The following is a 20,340-nucleotide window of genomic DNA, read 5'->3' on the forward strand; positions in this document are numbered from 1 at the left end:
TACTCCGTCTCAGTCCCTTAATGTATTACCACCTGCACCCAGCAATCAGCGCAGGAACATTTAAATGACCGTGATTCAGAGGAGACCGCGCTGCAAACTGGCGGGAAACACACGAGAGGTGATTTAAGATATTGGCTGTAATGAAGCTGACCGTTGGCGGGTCTGCTCTGAATGTGATGGTGGAAATTAGGGGCGGGAACGGGTCAGAGGCGGACGTATACGGTGGGAAATGAAATGCAGAGCAGAAGTCTGCAGTCGGATGCGCTGTTTACTTTGGTGTCAGGTAAACATGAAGGAGCGTTGAGCTTTGGGTGTCTGTAAGGATGATATAATCAATGTTTTGTATTTGTTTTCAAGCTGCTAGAGTATATTGTGGTGTTCCTTTTCTCTCACCTCTGACTGCTCGCTTCCTGAACGACAGCCCTCCCCTCACAAGCCTCCCTGGAGGTTGAAAATAACACGTTTTCTTTATAGTTTTCACGCTGTGGGAGTGTAATCTTAAGTGTTAATTTAAGGCAGAATAAAACAATAAAAAATGGAGCGAAAAGGGAGAAATGGCAGACAAAAAGTAATGGAAAAGGGCAGCCTATGGGGGTAGAGGATGAGGATTGGAAGACAGGCAACATCTGGGTATGGCTCCTCAGACTGATGGCTGCTAACTGATCCTTGTGATTGTGATTGACAGGCACTGACCACCACTCGGCTGGCCCCGGCTTCTCCACACTGCTGAGCACAGCAGGTAGTGTGAAGGCTCGCTGAGATTCCCAATAAAATGGACATTACAGGGAAAAACAACAGCCGGCTTTCTCCGAGGTGAATGTTGGGCACGTAGCACTCCTCCATCACACAATGTACCAGGGTTCACTGCCTCTGCACTGTTTCGACGATTGCAGATATATAGAGGCACACTCAGGCAAACATCTTATTGAAAAAGCTGAAATGACCAGTGGATTTCTAGAGAGAGGAGTTCAAGTAAGACGCTGCAGCAGAGGCGCTTAATAGAGTCGAAGACGTTGAATAAAGCAGAAAAGCCCTGCTTGCTTCATTATTGTGACGGATTCAGCCATTAAAATCATTTAAATAAGTGTTTGTCCTTGAAAATACTCCAGCACCGGGTCCAAAAATTAAAGTATATGTCTAATGTAGGTTACATAAGTGTCGTCTTTATCGGCTAAATATTCCCACGAGCAATGAAAATAAAGGCTCAAATCCATTTACATCCCTAATTTTCACATCCATTAAAGAGATGGATGCTTTGATAGCGCTGCGGTGTTTATCTGCGCTCTCTGGGGATTCATTAAAGTGAACACTCCTTTCAAAATATAATCTATTGCTTAATTAAACTTCCCAAATATGAAATTTGAACCCAGAGAAGTTACTGCTTTTGTTGTTCCCCTCATTTGCGCCGGTATTTTAATGAACAACTTGCTAAGATGTATCTCCATTTGCATGTAAATAAAGCTTTTTTCCTCAAGCACTTAACAGCTTTGATTTGTGTAATATCCGGTGTTTTTTGTGCTCCCAAGAATGAGGATTGAAGGCGGCTGACTGCTTAGTAAATTTCACAGCTTCTAGCTCTGAAGCACGTCATTACAATGTGTGAAATTTTAATCAGAGATGTTGTGAAGAAACAGCGATCAGCCGACGAACATAATTAATGTCCTCTGTCATAGAGATTATGATGGCAAATTTGAATGTGCAAGTGTTTTAAAGAGCAAGAGGGAAATGCATTAACTAAATTACATAGCATGACGTGAATGAGCCATCATTGCCTCTTCGTCACTTTATGTATGCACAGATCCCCTTTATTATATAGGATGCCATTACTTCCCTTTTAATTGAACAGCGTTTTGTTTGGCACGGGCCTACTGAACTTTGCGTCAGCCATGCATTAATTTTATGCATGGCTTCCTTATATGTGTCAGGTTTGCAGAGAGAGGGATGCAACACATGACAGGATGTATATTGAAAACAGTAAACAACCATTTTATCCACTTAGATTCACTCTAAATAAGCTCTACATGCAACAATGGAGTTGTAATGATAACTACTCTACAACTGTGTTTATAAAATATTTAATTGCTGAATCCAAGCTGCAGCTTTATTTAAAGAGGCTGGGACGATTTGTTTTATAACGCTCACTCGCTCATTAAAATGCAAATTGTGCATATGCTTTCATTTTCCACTACAATAATCCACTCTCAGACTGTTTATCCAATCATCAACTTCACTATAAAGACAAGCCGGGGGTTTACAGGGGGTTGCTGCAGCTAAGACCAAGCATATGCACGGACACATGCACCCACTTACCCTTACGCACAAACTCAGTCGATACGACCATGCACACACATATAGATGGATTAATACAGTGGGAACATGAGGACACAAGTACTCAAAGTACTTCACAACTATGCTTGACTGAAGCACAATTCAGGACTCATTGTCAAGGACCAAGTTTAATGAAAATTAAAAAATATTTCTGTGTAACTTTTTCAAAAATCTTCTTTACATGAAAATTATGTATTTGGAGAACAGAGTGGTACTTGTCAAGCTTTGTCATGTTAAAGACCCATCAGCCTCTGCAGGGAAGCTCTGTTTGCACTATTTCTTAAATTCCTTGAATATGACTATGGCAAACACAAAAATTAATAGTAACAGAAGCAGTCTTGTTCATTCATTCCTTCATCAGTATTCACTGCTATTTTAACAATACTCTTCACTATTTTCTAATGTAAAATTAGAAAAGACACGTCATTTTTATTAACAGCTACCACTTACCAGGATTGATCTACTGACTGGCTGCAAACCACTGATTTAGGCCGGCCACACACTACAGGATTTTAAGTAGGGATGCACCGATCCACTTTTTTCAGTTCCGATCCGATTCCGATGAATATGTGCCGATACCGATACTGATTCCAGTATACATATATATTTTTACAATTATTATTGTTGTTGGTATAATGTGTGAGGTTACATGAGGCTGTAATAAACCACCCAGCGCCTCTTATTAAAAAGCAACAAAAATATAAAAGTGAACTGAATTTAAATGTATTCCAAACAAATCTATTTGAACTACTACTAAGAAATAAATATCAACATTATCCAAAAAGCAACAACAACTGAGTCTAAGTTATAAATCCTTGTCTATAATGGTCTATAATGAACCCCCCGCCACTAGAGACCGCTGTAGCTTCAGTTAATGGCCGCAGCCTTCCTCTCGGACCCTTCACTGCCGGATGTAAACAGTGAGAAGGACGGCGGTGGCTAAGAGCTAACCTGTTAGCATCTAGTAGGAAGACCGCGGTATTACAGTTTTCCAAAGTAGTGAATGGAAATAAAGTGGTATGTGGGCTGTCGAGGGTTAAGCTCACATATGACTACTCACCCGAAGTGGAAAGAGGCCAAATATCAAAGCACCATATTAATCTGCAAAGAGGAACGAAGGCAGGCGGTGCTAGCTTTCAATGCTAGCCACGCTGTAGAGGCTAGCATTGAAAGGCTAACGTCACACCCACTCTTCTTTGTGTTCTCTCATCTTTAGACTAGTTTTGACTATTCTAAATATAGATTTACGTTTAATCGACTAGGTAATTATACCGCTAAGAACATCCTAACTACTACTAGCTCAGTTACACACAGACTGTCTCATGTTAGACTGCGGTGCGTTCATGGTCTACCGCAAACTGTAGGATGGATTTGGATCGGTCACTTGGATCGGCGCCGTCAGTCAGATCTCAAATCTATTCATTATGTCCTTATCGGACACGATACAATATTGGATTGGATCGGTCCCATCCCTAATTTTAAGCCCAATTTGGAGCAAGATTTGCCTCCCCCGACGATCATGGGGGCATATCCAGAGAGGAGCCTCATCGCAAATCACTTTTTGTCTGAGTAGTCTGCATGTATGGTGTCAACACCATTGTTTTACTGCTCAAAATCGCGTCGTAGGATTTCATCCCGAGTCTTTTCCATGTTTTATGGTTTTTGCTGCACCTGTAACACACGCCAGGACAGCCTGTTGTGGAGAGACAGCAAGACTGTATCAACAGAAATCCGTGTTTTGTTTTGTTTTTTTCTGAAGTCACGTGATCACGCGAGGTCTAAGGCAGGTCAGCAGGTGTGTGGTCTCCAGTCATCTGACAGTCTGGCTGAGTGTGTGCGTTCATTTCAATTCACCCCCCAAAAATAAAAAAATAACAAAATAATAAAATTGACTTTCATGTCAACTTTCAATCATTTATTTTGTATGATATACAGAATCGATGTCATGGTTTAACTGGTGCTGGATTAACTAGCGACGCGGTTACATGTTCAACTATGGCACTTCAAGATTGTAAGAAATTATCAGTGCCTTTGGAGACACATTCAGGTTATTAGGGTGACATTTGTAGAGTCAGAGGTTACATTTAAAGAGATGAATGTTTGACAAAATATTATAGGTGACTTTGCAGATGCCTGTTGAAAATATAATCGCTACTAGGGCATGTTAAAGGTCATATATTTTACCCCTTCAAGACAAGTGTATATTGGTCTCAGAGGTCCCCAAAACATCCCTGGGAAGTTTTTTGCTGAAAAAACACTCCAGTATTGGATTTTTGCATGTTTTTCGCTTTGTTGCATGAATGTTTGCATAATGTGCATTAAATCTCTGCTACTGCAAAAAGTAAATATATCAAACTGGTATTTTTGTCACATTTCAAGTTAAAGAAATATTGCAACTTCTGTGATTTGTACATTACAGCAGGCCATATTGGGATTTAATATAATTTGCAATTAATTGCCCAGCTCAAGTAAAAATATGAAGGTAAATACTTTAAATCTCTTGTGTGAGGGTCTTGGTGGAAGATTTTCAGGTTTCCCTTTGGGTAAGTTAGGGAAAGACTGCTTTACGGTACTATAATAATGTAATAATTTGATTTGCATTTTTGCCCCATGGCCCCCCCCTTTTCCTCTAAGTATCTGTGAAAGCCCTAGCGCCCCCTGGTGACGACCCCCGGGGTCAGGACCCCCACTTTGATGAACAATGGGTTAAGGATTCTAGGTTGGCTCACTCACATGCAGAGAGATAATGCAGCTAAGTTATCCCGGTGGTCACATTGTGGGTGTTGTTAATGTGTCACTAATGTGTGTACAAGACTGAAAAAAGAGAGAGAGATGCTGCAAGGGAAGACTGTACAGCTGGCAGCGTGCCAGCGGTAGCCGGGGCCGCTCTCTCGTTTCTGTCACCAGAGTTTGTTTCACAAGCCTCCTAATCAATTGGAATGCGTCCCCTCTGAAATAGAAACTTGGCACCGAGCTCGGCTCCTCTATTGTGCCTGCTGGTCGACGCTCAGAGAATACCGCCCGTCACTCACGTCACTTTCCAAGTCCCCCCACCCCTCCTCTGTTAACAGGGGTAAGCAGGGCGGACATTAAACAAATCCTACATTATTGGCCTGCCAGCTTGTAAGAGGAAGACTCCGACTGTACAATAATTTACTCTGGAGTTTGTTTCCAGCTCTGCTCTGCCAGGTGTGTGTCTCCTTTGTCTTAATGAAATCAGAGCTGATGGCAGAGAGAATAAAGAGGAGCATTTACATTCATTCTAATTTACTTAAGACAGCACAGAGAGGGATAAGCGCAGCCATTAGTCCATTTGATACACTGTCAGGTGCTGATTTCTGATAAACAACCCCCTCAGCAGGAAACCTGAAGACAAATAGCCACTGCCTCTGTGACATGCCATCGCATCGGCCTCTGCATGTCGTCGTCGTGTTCCCCCGACTAATCAAGGGCAGTCCGCTTCTCTCCGTCTCCCTCTCAGCCTGCCAACAGATTCATCACCGGCTGGGTTAAACTGGAATAAAAACACATTAGTGTCATGTTCGACTGATAGAGAGAAGTGCCTGTTTGGGCGCTCCACAATGGTAAAAGTCGGTCTGCGTATTGATTTGTGCTACATAAATCTTGTTTTCTGTCTGCGCTAGTGAATCAGTCGTGACCCCCGGGGTTAACAAACATTTTCGAGGCTTTCAGCTGGTGTGTGAGCCAACAACGCCCATGCATCGCAATAGCCCATGCCCCATCTTGTCGTTCCTCAGCCTTCCCTGCTTTTTTTTTTTTTTTTAACTAATTGCTGGCAATCAACAGACAATATGACGAAGCTGGAAGAGGTGGTGGGTTTCTTGTGGTGTTTTTGGCTCTAACAAGGCGGGTTGTGAGGCTCCTGCAGCCAAAAACTATCAACAATGGATGTGAATTGGTCAGCAGGAGTCTGTGAGTTACAACCTGGATTAATTGGCATAAGGGGATCCAGCATGGCTAGCGCCAGATCACATTAAGCTGATGAGATTTGACTCAGTAAACTTTCACAAAGGCAAATCCCTCGTTACAGGGGATGAATGACACTATAGCATACTTTATCTGCTGAAAGGACTGTTAAATACTCTGTTGTGGCTGCTCGACTGTATACATTTCCTGTGAAAACTTGTTGTCACCATTAGCGCTTGTGGAGAATATATGAAGGCAACAAGTACACAATATGTAGGTTGATAATGACTGCAATATTTTGCGGCTCCCTGATGGCCACTTTTTTGTGTTTTAATAAGTCATGGAGACATCAGGTGTTAAATTGTTTAATCTTTCTGTAGTATATGAAATCCATTTGTTTGTGGGCTTCTAGGACGATTACCATTGAGGAAGTAATTACATTATTACAGGTGCTATCATCATCATTTATCTTTCTGACATTTAAATGCCAAACTCATCCTCAGAGACTTGATCCTATGTGATGATGTTCAAACACTTTTAATTACAGGATCTTTAAATTCTAATAGTGTCCATCTGCAAACTCCAGTCATAACAGAGGCTTGTGAAAACACACGTGGATCATTTGGACCGAATAGTTTGTATAAGAAGCACTTTGTTTCCTTGAAGCCAGGGGTGTCAAACTCAATCACAGAAGGGTCCAGATTCTGCATAAAGGTCTGACCTGAGGGCCTAACAGGGTCCACATTTAACTGTCAACCTCATTTATTATAGGGAAACATATATTATGGGGGGGGGAAGTTAGCAATGATGATAAAGGATTTTGAGATTTTAAAAGTCAAAACGATAAGTTAAAAGGATCAGAATCTGAAATAAAAAGTCAAACATATTTTCAAAAACACAAAATTAGATGTTAAAATAATGCTTTTAATTGGCAAATATATAAAAAAAGTAGCAATCATGTTTTTAAGGCAAAAATATGGCTTAAAATTAAAAAATGGTGCACCTAAAGATCAAAATATGATATCAAGGTTGAAATTATAAGTTGAAAAGGTGAAAATATATGAGATAAAAGTGAAAATAATAAATCTACAGTTTAAAATATGAGATTAAAAGTCAAAATCATCAATTGAAAAGGTCAAAATATGAGATAAACAGTAAAAACAATAAATCGATAGTTTGAAATATGAATTTAAAAGTAAAAATTATCAATTAAAAAGATCAAAATATGAGATAAACAGTAAAAACAATAAATCGATAGTTTGAAATATGAATTTAAAAGTAAAAATTATCAATTGAAAAGATCAAAATACTTAATAAAGCCAAAATTATACGTTGAAAAGGTCAAAATATGAGATAAAAAGGGAAAATAATAAATAGACAGTTTAATATATGAGATTAAAAGTCATCATTAATTGAAAAGGTCAAAATACTAGATGAAGTCAAAATTATGAGTTGAAAAGGTCAAAATATGAGATAGACAGTAAAAACAATAAATCGATAGTTTGAAATATGAATTTAAAAGTCAAAATTATCAATTGAAAAGGTGAAAAGATGAGATAAAAAGTGAAAGTAATAAATTGACAGTTTAAAACATGAGATTAAATGTCAAAATCATCAATTGAAAAGATCAAAATGCTAGATAAAGCCAAAATAATGTTGAAAAGGTCAAAATATGAGATAAAAAGGGAATATAATAAATACAGTTTAATATAAATAAGAGTATGATATGACCTCACAGGACGGATTTGGTCCCCAGGCCTTGAGTTTGACACCCCTGCTTTAACCAATCATAAGAAGTTAATTCCGTAATATCAGACACGTACGGGTCTTGCTGCAAGTGCCTCAGAAGCCGTAAATGTTCATGAGTCCAACATTAATCAGAGCGCCTGCTGAGAGGGAGGTTTGTGTTTGTGTGTCGGTGAAAGAGGAGGGAGAATGAAGTTAAAGAGAGAGAGAGAGAGAGAGAGGGGATAACAGAATTAAGCAGCTAGATATAGGAAAGGGGGGGTGGGGGGTGGCGTGTCTCTGGAGGCCTCCACACCAGTGCTCACCCTGCTGCCAGGCACGCTACACACACCAGAGACCTTATTTACCCAGCAGCCCCCGAAGAGGCCTGGGCCCCCTAGATCTTATTTACTCTGAGCCTAGGCAACCATCAGGTGCTGAGGGGGATCTGGCCAGCAGCAAAAGCAAATACCCCAGATCAAAACCAAGCATGGAGGAAGAAAGGGGCGCTCAGCCAAAGTCCTGGTCAAGCGCTAATGTTTACTCTTTGGTTTGAAGGGCTGTGGATGGAGTCCATTTGAAGAAATTGACACCCCCCACCCTAAACCCTTGGAAAGAGGGAAAAAAAATCATCTGATGGCTACCATTGTCTCATATCCATACATCTGGAGTACCTGCGGTAATGTGGACGTCTTCTCTCTTCGTCTTTTAAACCACCACTGCCACCGGTCTTCAGGATCAGACACGGTGTCGGGGGGAAAGAGAGATGAAGACAGAAAAAAAAAAGAGCCCAGCTAATGACTAGCTCTTATGCATCAGTGCACTTACTAATGAGCTTCCAGGGAGAGGCTGGCAAGAGCCGGAGCGAAGGCTGAGCCGGGGATGTGAGAGGCCTGGGCCATCACTTCCCCGCTGTGATCCCTGCCTTCCCACTCACAAGGAGCCCCGGCTCCCAGCCACTAATGAGTGTTAGAGGGAGAGTCCAAGCTCGCGTCCACCTGCCAGCCTTCAGAGCCCAGCCTGCTGCAAGACAGTAGGGGTCAGACGCATTCCTGAGCTCTTAATAATTTACATCATATTGATTTCCTCACTGTTAGACACTCTCACCTGCATGGGCTCTCTCTCTCTCTGTGAAATAAGCACATTCCACCAGAGAGAGGAGAAAGAAGGATACAAAAGAGTGTAACTTTGCCCTGGCTGCAAACCAGTTAAATACAACATTCAATTTAATAGACTGTGGACATTGTCTGTGTCAGTGGGGACAGCAGGCACTCTGAGGATGTCAACTGCTGCAGAAAATGGAAGACTAATATTTCTAAAGAAAAGTCCTCTGCACAAAGAAAGTACATCTTTCACTCTCTTCTGCAAGCTTAAAACAAATGACACCAATTATCCCTCATTTGCATGCCACACCTATCTCAGCATATTTTACTTTTAAAAAGGAAAAGACCTCTGCACAAAGAAGTTATCAAAAAAAAGAGAAGAGGAGTCAAATCAAAAGGTACAAAAATGCAAGAATGGAAATAAATTATGCAGTTTGCATTCTGCTTAACCTCTAATCAGACTCAGAGAAGAGGACATTAGTATTCTCCCTTTGTCAATATGATGATCTGTATACTCAATGCCTTAAATATTCATCAGCTCCGAACATAGACTTCTCCTTACTCTGATTTATAATTCAAATGATATGAATGTTACATAGGTATGGCACCGTTTCCCCCCGTCGCTTGAACAACTTTGGATCATCAGAGCCGCACTTAAGAATGACTTTTAACACCGGCCACCTTTCTTCATTGGAGAGGCAACTTCAAAGTATTCCTGTCTGTGCTCTAAAACAAAGAATCCAGCCAAGTATGAAGGCTTTACAAGACATTAGCACTGTTATTAGCAAGTTTCCATAATGTATTCCATGCAGTATCTATCTGTCTATATCTGCTACTTTTTCTTCAGCTTATGCCTCTTTCTGTCTCTTCTCACCTCCCTCCAGCGAGCACACAGAGGCGTAGAACCTGCCTGTGTTGATTCCCAGTGCGGTAGTCCAGCTCACACTGTGCCACATGTTTGGTCTTTCCCTCTCAGGTCAGTCTGAGCTCATCCATCCTGAGCTTGAACAACCTCAAGTAACAGAAAAACACACTTGTGTCATGATCCACGGCCCATTTTCATGCAAAAGTGTCGGGGAGCATTGTGATGTTGGTAGGTTCTAATAAAATTGCAAATTTTGCACAAATTTAAAATGCAAAGCTTATTTTAGTTTTGGAAACTTTCTAGCACAGACCTTAAAATCATGAAAGTGTCAAACAGTCAAATCACTAAAACATCAGTCGTACTAATAAACCCAGTTGGCTGCACGCAGGCCTCTTCTCTGACTTCTTAGGGTTGTATCTTGATCAACACTGCCCTCTTCTGTTTACAATGAGATGGTGCTGTTTCTAGAAACTTTTTCTGGCCAAGTTTCCTCCAGTGGATTTTTTGCAAGTCCAGGTAACATAAATATAACAAAAAGGCAGGTTAACAGTCAACACTGCTTATCCCTTAGGCATCCCTTTAAACAACTACACACAAATATCCCTAGGACAGGGGTTTTCAAAGTGTGGAAGAGTGAGCCTCCCCTAAGAAAAAATCGTTCATTCAGTGGGCCCCCATCCCACAAAAAGGATTCAAATTGCAAAAAAAATTTAACAACAACATTTCAAACATTTATGTCTAATCTTTAAAGATTTTAACATTAAAATATTTTGGATATTTTGGTTTGCCAATGTCCTTAAACATCTGCATCTCCCTCTTATGCCATTAAATACCCCTTTTTCTTATTTTTGGCCATTTTACAACTTCTAGATGCCTCTTTTTCCCAATTTTTATAACTTTTCTCTTTTTTTTTGGCCTTTTTTTTTTTACCTTTTTCCCCATTTAAGCAACCCTTCATCATTAAATATCCCTTTTTTCCAATTTTTTGCTCATTTTTGCTAGGTCTTTTTGCCACTTTTTCCCAATTTTTGCCACTTTTATCCCATTTATTGCCCTGTTTTTTTTTTTACATTTTTTGCCACTTTTCATCCATTTAAGTTACCCATTGCCATTAAATACCACTTGTTTCCTTTTTTTCCCAATTTTTCTTTTTGCCATTTTTGCCTATTTTTGCCCTTTATCACATTTTTTCCACTTTTTGCCCGTTTAAACTACCCTCTGCCATTACATACCACTTGTTTCCTCTTTTTTGCCCATATTTGCCACTCTTGACTGCTTTTTGCCCATTAAAGTCACTATCCACTGATATTTTTTTTGTCACTTCTCACCCATTTCTGCTACTTTCTGACCATGTTTGCACTTTTTCTCCCCATTTTTGCCTCTTTTCACCCATTTTTTTGCTGCTTTTTGACCATTTTTGCCACCTTTAACCTATTTTTATTGCTACTTCAAGCTGTTTTTGCCACTTTTTAACTCTTAGATTGTGGCTCTTGCAACGGTATTTTTCAACAATTTGGCTTTTTGGTTGAGTAACACTGCTCTATAGCATAGTCCCTGTAGTAACTATTTTGCTCAGTGCACAGCAAAGGTTCGCAAAGAAAATCACCCTTTTTTCTGGTTTATGGTCCAAATATCTTTGCACAGTTTCATGCCAATCACATCAACAGAACACAAACTAAACAGAATACAAAGAATGTACCTAAGTATACCTAAGGGTTAACAAAGTAAAGACTGCCAAAGAAATGACTGCCTCACACACAAATAAACAGCCATACATAAATATCACATTTCTGAGCCTTCAGTCCATCTCTGTTTCAGTGTTTCCCAATCATTTTTCCTTGGAGCCCCCCTACATGTACCTACGAAAAGCTGAGCCCCCATAAAACCCACTCAAAAGATAAAAATGTCGTGTTTATTTGCATTTCAATAATCAAAAGCTGGAAATAACTGACCCCACCATCCCACTTTTTGGCTCCTTCCGTAGGGTTGCCAAGCTTACCTATCCGTCCCAAAAGGGTTGAGTTACACACAGTGGAGTGCTGTCAATTTTCTTCACAGTCCATTTGAATTTCATGTATTATTTTTACAGATTTTGAATTATATTCGAATATTTATGCACATTTTTCATTGATATGTATGTAAAACGTTCAGTTGCTTTACTCATCGTGTAGTTACACATTTGTCCACTAGGGGACCCTCATATTATATTACAGATTGCAATGAAGAAATAATGAGCTAAAAGCAAAAGTAGTTTATGTTAATTTTTATGTATTTTTTTAGCCACCTGCACCATTTAGAGGCCTTTAACAGGTATTTTTGGTACTGATGGTCAACTTTAAAACAAATGGGTTAGTAATTAAATGTCAAATAAAAATAAATTAAATTGCGCCACTTACAGCGGTGATGACATCATGTTTATAATGAATAAAAAATGTTGGTACTGTCTAGTCCCTACTTGTTTTTACCTAATCCACGCTTTTCTTGTTTACCATCGCCCCAGCCATAGCGAAAACCCTCTCAGCCCTGACGGAGGTGACTGGGATGCACAGGTAACGGCGTGCCAGCTGGGACACGTTTTCCTCCACGACAGCGGGTTACTGTCAGTGGGCATCGCGGTTCTTTTCTCATACATCAGCATTTCTTCATGTAGCCAAGCCTCACTTGCCAAACCACCACCAGCGTGTGCACCACCTTAGCGATAAACATCCCCAATGGCAGCCGTTGCGGCACTTCTGTGTTTTGGTGTGAAAACTTTATTGTTCATCATGTCACATGACGTGATGAAACATTTGGTTCCTACACCTACATATAGGTGAAGTAGAGGCCAAGGAGAGAGGGGGAGATTTGACGAACGATTATAAACAGAAAAAATCTTTAAAAAACACGTTTGAATAGTAACTTTTGAATATTAATGACTTTTTAAAATGTTCAAAAGTTACTATTCGAACCCTGAAATTCGTCCCAACAGCCTTACAGTAGAGTTGACTTTTTGGAGTTTCTAACCCTTTGTTGCCCTTTTTTCTTGCAGTGCCTCCTGCACCCTGCCAGTGCTTCTGCCTGCCATCAGCTAGCCAACTCACTTTCATGTGCACAATCATTTCCTGCAACATTGGCACATGCTCTGCTTCTGGGTCCTACTCAGCAACTGGTCACAAAGAAATCATTTTCATATTGAATATCCAGTCAGAGTACAGTGTTTGAGAATGGTCTGGAAAAGCAGAGCCTTGTCTTACCATAAGACATGTTGGTTATGAAAGTGACTCTTTTTTTTTGTCTTTTACTTGTATAGTTATTCCCATTAAAATAAACATGATTTTCACTGCTAGAATGTTGGACTGTTTTGAGGAAAATGTGAAATTAACTGCCAGTAAATAGATAAATAAACTTTCTAACCCAAACAGGAAACAGCACACTTAAAATAAAAGATGCACAATCGTGTCAGAAGACAATGAAGCAGTGATAATCAACTGGAGGCCAGGGGCCACATCAGGCCCACCGCAGCTTCCCATCCAGCCCCCAGAAGATTTTAAAATCAGAAAATATGCAGAGGAAAATTATGTCAGTCATTGTTATTGAATATGACGCATGATAAAATCATGAATTTGTTCTTGATTAAAGCTGTTGTCAACTTTCCACTTTAGGTGCTTTGAGAGTTCAGTTTGTCCTGCCACCTCAATAAACTGGTTTCCTGACTCCCCACCAATCACAACACAGCATTCTAGATTCAAACCTAACGATGACAACATGCCAGCTCCAGAAGTATATAGCCAAAATGTCACAATCGCCCCCTAGTGGCAGCTGCAGTTAAGGGGACTGGCCCTGAGCTCACTGCCAAAGGCAAATAAATAATTTACATTTTTGAAATGTAGTTTTTGGAAAGTCCAGCCCCAACAGTGTCTTCCAAGTAAAATCTGAGTCCATGTACAAATGTAGTTGAGGACCCATGCAATAGAGCAAACGCTATCTGACGTTAAATTCTCTGAACCATCAACAACCATTTGCTTAATGCAATTATCTTTTTAACAGCAACACCAGCACCACTGACTTTAACCCACTTCTTTTTTGTCAGTCCAGCACATCCTAAGACTAAATTAAAATACGGCCAACATTGGAACATGAACCTTGTATTTTACTGTGTTGTACTACTTAGTTTTGGCATAAGGCGATGCTACCGTGCTAATTCTGTAAACAAACATTTTGACAATTGTGACTACAAACTCAGAATTCTGACTATAATCTCAGAATTCTGACTTAAATCTCAAAATTCTGACTTTAATCTCAAAATTCTGACTTTAATCTCAGAATTTTTACTTTAATCTCAGAATTCTGACTTTAATCTCAGAATTCTGACTTTAATCTCAGAATTCTGACTTTAATCTCAGAATTCTGACTTTAACCTCAGAATTCTGAATTTAATCTCAGAATTTTTACTTTAATCTCAGAATTCTGACTTTAATCTCAGAATTCTGACTTTAACCTCAGAATTCTGAATTTAATCTCAAAATTCTGACTTTAATCTCAGAATTTTTACTTTAATCTCAGAATTCTGAATTTAATCTCAGAATTTTTACTTTAATCTCAGAATTCTGACTTTAATCTCAGAATTCTGACTTTAACCTCAGAATTCTGAATTTAATCTCAAAATTCTGACTTTAATCTCAGAATTTTTACTTTAATCTCAGAATTCTGACTCTAATCTTACAATTTTGAATATAAACTCAGAATTCTGACTTTTATCTCAGAATCCTGAATTTTTTCTTACAAGTAAAAAAAAAATTGGATCTCAAATTTTTTAATTTTTAATTTTTATTTTGTTGCAGTGGCCCTAATCCTCTTCCGTACGTTATGAATTACCGTTTCCAGCAGTGAAAGTAAGAAAATGAATGTTTACAGCCTACCTTTCTCTGATGTTGAGCCCACAGAAAATCATCCTAGTTCCGGTCCTGTGTAGGGAGATTTTAATGTTTAATCAAGTTGTTGAGCGATCATCTTTTTGACAGTTTCAGATGTTGTACAAATGCTTTAGCGTCACATCACTTGGTCCACCTGGTCCACTTTATTTTTAGAAATAATTTCAACAACGTCGTGTTGTGCGTCTTCATATTAGCGCTTTCTAAAAGTCAGGACGCGGTCATGCCACGAGTGACACCTGAAACAGTAGTTTCACACAAGTTTTAATATCTGCTATCTGATTAAACAAAGAAAGAGGGACGGAGGAAACGTGGAAAAGATGATCACTTTTTCACATCAAACAGGTGCATCCGTCAAACTCTCAGAGGACTAAAGTATCAACAGAGAATTGTGGTAATAACTTCAACAACAGCATGACAAACTAAGACATGGACGCATTTAACAGCATCAGTCAGGTGAAGAAAGAGAAGGGAGGCCAAGGGACCAATGGTGGGCTGTTTCAGCCAAATAAACAGGTAAGCTAGCGTTGTAATTGTTATCCTTCACTTTGCTGCTTTGACATCTTCATTATTATTCATAAGAATTACTAATTTGGTGATGATTTAAATATTTTAGCGTGTAATGAACGTAAGTTCGTGGAGGAGTGAGCATTTGTGTTGTTGCCACCCCTAACCCTGTCACACCCTCGCTGTTAGCTTATGATGCTGCGGTTGTCTTTTTAAATACTGCTTTAGCTTCATCACATTGTTTGTTTTCTGTAAAGTCAGAAGTCTGATGCTTGTGTCAAAAGTTGACCTTACCTTTTTCAGTGTCCTCAGGGTTTACAAAGAGCTGTTCAGTTCATCATTGGTTATGGGCTCTCACTGCACGTGCTTCTCCGGTACATCCAACAGGTGTTGAGGCGATTTCTGCTACCTATCGAAATGTGCTCCACCACGCCGTCTGTGTCTTATTCTATATAAACAACCACGCACCCCGACAGTCCATGGAGAAAGCAGCTCACCACAGTCAGGTTCACCTTCAGACCAGGTGAGGAACAAGGCGGAGGAACATGAAGACGATTTGTTGCAATGATAAATAGTGCCAAACACTGTGGAAGCCCATATCCGCTAAAGAAAAAAAGAACAAAAAAATGAGACAGAAAGGCAATACTTAAAAAAAATCCTAAGTCATAGTTGTGAGATAAAAAGTATTAGATAAAATGTCATTATTAAGACTTTTGTAATCTCATAATTATTCTTTTTTTCTTTTTCTTTTTCTTTTTTTTTTTTTTTTGAATTGCCCGACTTTTTTCATTTTTGACATATTTTTTCTTTTTCTTTTTTTTTTTGTTGAGTAGCAGAAATGGGCTTCCATAAAATTTGGAGGCTTCATAACAGAAAAATAAAACGATCCATGATTTTTCAAAATAGCAATTGTCTATGTCAATGGTAATTTTTGGCCATTTTGATGAAAAATAAGCTAACTTACATGGAGCATTTTTTTCCCCAATATTTTCCGGATTTTGTTTATTAATTCTTTTCATCAACAGTAATATTGACCAGAACTCTTAAATATGTCAATAGTTTAAATTCCAATTTGACTACAAGACGTCACTGTTGTTTTTCATGAAAAAATCATAAGGAAACAAAATTGATTTTGATAAATTACTGGTTTTTGTGTAATGTAGAATTTAAGTGTTGCATCCTATTAAGACATTTGTGGACAAAAATGTCCACTTTAAATAACATTTATTTAAAAAGGATAAAAAAATATTCTTCTAAAATGTATGATTGATTCTTTTATTCAGCACTCATTTACTGCTTTTGAACCACTTTTTTAACCACTGATGCTTCACTTACTGCCCACTTATGTGACCCTAATGCAGGGGTTCTCAACGTTGGGGTTGGGACCCGATTGGGGGTCGTGAGACACTGAGAAGGGGTCTCCAGATGCCTTAAGAAAAATAAAAACATTTTTTAAACTAGAAAAGCACTCAGAGAGCGCAGACCTCCACCATTAGCCCTATCTCCCAATTGTGAAGAATCCTTTAAAAAAATCATGGATCCGTCCCCGTGTGCCCCCCACCACAGTATTTGCTGATTACTCCCTCCCCAGCGGGGTGGAAACATGGCGAGACAAAGCATTGGCTTCACTACGTGTGGACTGTCATGGCAGAAGCATTGCCTGCCAATGCCAACAGATGCACTGACAGTCTCACCCATGGTCTCGCTGGGCGACTGGAAGTCATGGCAGAGGGGAATATTCCCCTATACCTCCCAGCATTGTGAGTATTCTTGCTACAATTCGCTGTCTTTCTCTCTGTTACGCTCCGACTCATCTCCTCGACCGGGTGTGCGCCTTTCAAACTCTATAAACTCCAAAACTTTGAATAGAAACACACCAAAAATGGTGCTGGGATTGAAGTTACTCATGTCCGCCATCTCCTGGTGCGAAGTGGTAACAGCGCAGACCTCCGCCATTAGCCCTATCTCCCAATAGTACAGAATCTTTTTAAAATTCCTGGATCCAGACGGTGATCTGGATCATTCCCAAAATCTAATCAGTTCTTCCTTATGCCATTTCTGACAATTTCCTGAAAATTTCATGAAAATCCGTCCATGACTTTTTGAGTTATGTTGCTAACAAACAAACTAAGCAACAAACCCTGCCGATCACATAACCTCCTTGGCAGAGGTAATTACACTGTTGCCACTTTACACAAGTGCTGCCAAATTTTAACCACTTTTCATCACTTTTTCCCACCAACTTAATCAATTTTAACGTATTTTGCAACTTAAAACCCATTTTTTGTCCGTTTTAAACCCTTTCTTCCACTTTTTTTCTGCCTGTTTTTTCCACTTCTAAACCAAATCTTGCAACTTTCTGCCTATTGTTGGCTCTGTAGACACAATATTGCCCTTTTACCATTTTTAAGCCACATTTCACAATTTGATATGCCCCTTTTTTGCTAGTTTGACTTTTTCTGCCTTAGCTAACCTTTTGTTGCCAGTTTATATCAATTTTCATCCCATTTCACCAAATTTCCAGCTATTTTTGCCACTTTAACGCCATTTCAGACTCTTTTGACTCCCTTGTTATCATCTAAAATGCCTTTTTTTGCCACCACTTTTTGGTGCTTTCCCAGCAGCCGGCTTTGGAAAATCCCGGGGGACAATTTTATTCAGTCTGCAAGAGAACTACGGCTTGGGAAAAAGTCTATTTTCCAGCAAGACACAGACTGAAGCATTCAGAGAAAGCAATACAGAAATGATTTGAAGACAATTAGGTGAATTTTCTGGAGTGGTCGAGTCAACACCTAGACCTCAATCCAGTAGAGAATTTGTGGCTGGATTTGAAAAAGACTGTTCATGCCTGATCCCTGTGCAGCCTGACAGAGCTGAGTGTATTTTAAGAAGAATGGACTAGAATTTTAGTGTCCAGATGTTTGAGCCTGACTGAGACCTATCCACACAGACTCAGTGCTGTGATTGCAAAGGTGACTGTACTAAATACTGACTTTGACATTTAAGAGGTTTCTTTTCTGTTTGTATTTTTTCTGTCATAAGGCCAAATTATATTGACCATGATTGATTTAATAAATCAATCAAAGCAGGGGTGTCAAACTCAAGGCCCGGGGGCCAAATCCGGCCCGTGGAACAATTATATCCGGCCCGCAAGATCATATCATACTTGCATTCTAACTGACCCACCAGTAAGAGGTCTGCAGATTTCCTCCAGTATAAAAATGTAAACATCAGCTTGATTATTTTAAACATCCTTGTTAAGCCATAAAAACCTGAAAAAGTAAAGAGTAAGAAAGATTTCATAAAAGTCAAGAATGTGGGGAAAGAAATTAATTTGTGTTTTTACTTCATATTTTTAATTTTGCATCTCAAGATTAGGACTCAACTTATGATTTTGACTTTTCATTTCATATTTTGAACTTTCAACTCATAATTTGGACTATATATATCACATTTTTATCTTTTAGATTCCCAGTTTTAAATTCCATCCATCCATCCATCTTCCTCCACTTATCAGAGATCGGGTCGCGGGGGCAGCAGCCTAAGCAGGGAAGCCCAAACTTCTCTCTTTCCAGCCACTTTGTCCAGCGCTTCCCGGGGGATCCCAAGGCATTCCCAGGCCAGCCGAGCGACATAGTCTCTCTAGCATGTCCTGGGTCTTCCCCGGGGCCTCCTCCCAGTGGGACCTGCCCGGAACACCTCACCAGGGAGGCGTCCAGGAGGCATCTGGATCAGGTGCCCGAGCCAGCTCATCTGGCTCCTCTCAATGCGGAGGAGCAGCGGCTCTACTCCCGGATGGCCGAGCTTCTCATCCTATCTCTAAAGGAGATAGGGTGATAGATAGGTGAAAATGTCATATTTTGACCTTTTCAACTCATAACTTTGGCTTTTAATCCCATATTTTGACTTTTGAACTCAATTTTTCTCATATTTTGACATTTTAAATTATTATTTTTATACATTTTATATCATATTTTCACCTTTGTAACTCCCAATTTTAAATTAAAGTCATATTTGTAACTTTTTAAGTCATCATCCGAATTGTAGCTCATATTTCGCTATATTTGACTCTTGATTTTGGCTTTTTAATCCCATATCATGATCTATCAGACTCACAATTTAAAATTTTAAGTAATATTTTGATTTTTAAACTCATGATTTCAAATTTGACAGTTTCCAAATAATTTATCATCAGTGTTGTTTTTTCATATTTCTTGCTGGTGAAAATGAGGTTGACAGTTATGGTTCAATGTTGACCCTGTCAGGCTCTCAGGTTAGACCTAAATCCAGAATCTGGCCCCTGCTGTGATTGAGTCTGACACCCTTGAATTAAAGGGTTAAACATCTGCACTGTGCATAGAACACTCATCATAATCCCATTTTGTTCACATATGTGTATTTTGCTTTAAATATCTGCCCTACAGTGTGAAGCACTTACGATCTGTGAATTGGCGTTGGGTGTTAACAGTCAGCCTTTCTGATTAATTTAAGAAATTCATAGTCAAGCAAAATGGCAACCCCATCATTCTAAACTAATGTAAACATCCTGGCTTCACAGGTTCATTTCTTCTTGAATTATCCATCTATCTCTATTCTAAAGCCTTCAGCATTTTGGTCACTACCATGTTGTTTTAGAGCAGGAACGCTTTACAGATGAAATGATGAAACTTGAGAGGAGAGACGATTAGCAAAGGTAAAGTTACATCCTTATTTGCTGACCATCTTGTTTACCACATCCATCCTTTTTTTCTCACCACTTATCCCCCCGGGGGTCGCGGGGGGATGGAGCCTATCCCAGCTGTCGTTGGGCGAGAGACACCCTGGACTGGTAGAGAGACAGAAAACCACACACGCTCACACTCACACTCACACCCAGGGCCAATTTAGAGTCACCAATTAACCTAACGAGCATGTCCTAGGGAGGAACCCAGAGAGAACCCACGCATGCACAGGAAGAACATGAAGAAAGGCCCTG

The 20,340-nt window shown here is 39.6% G+C and overlaps 1 long non-coding RNA gene across 3 annotated transcripts in view; it reads right to left on the bottom strand.

The window, feature by feature from the left end:
* Positions 1-15,859, bottom strand: part of LOC121522194 — a 75,720-nt gene extending 59,861 nt beyond the window's left edge. Inside the window, exons 1-4 of one of the 3 annotated variants that reach the window (XR_005992958.1) lie at positions 15,660-15,859; positions 14,847-14,891; positions 9,958-10,095; positions 5,522-5,842 (exon numbers count right to left, since the gene is read on the bottom strand). This is a non-coding gene — a long non-coding RNA (uncharacterized LOC121522194). Of the gene's footprint in view, positions 1-5,521; positions 5,843-7,978; positions 10,096-14,846; positions 14,892-15,659 lie in introns of those variants that run through there. The other 2 variants (XR_005992957.1, XR_005992956.1) reach the window with 2 other exon arrangements.
* Positions 15,860-20,340: the final 4,481 nt, after the last annotated feature.

Source organism: Cheilinus undulatus, linkage group 15 (assembly GCF_018320785.1).
Source record: "Cheilinus undulatus linkage group 15, ASM1832078v1, whole genome shotgun sequence".
NCBI classification, from domain to species: Eukaryota; Metazoa; Chordata; class Actinopteri; order Labriformes; family Labridae; genus Cheilinus; species Cheilinus undulatus.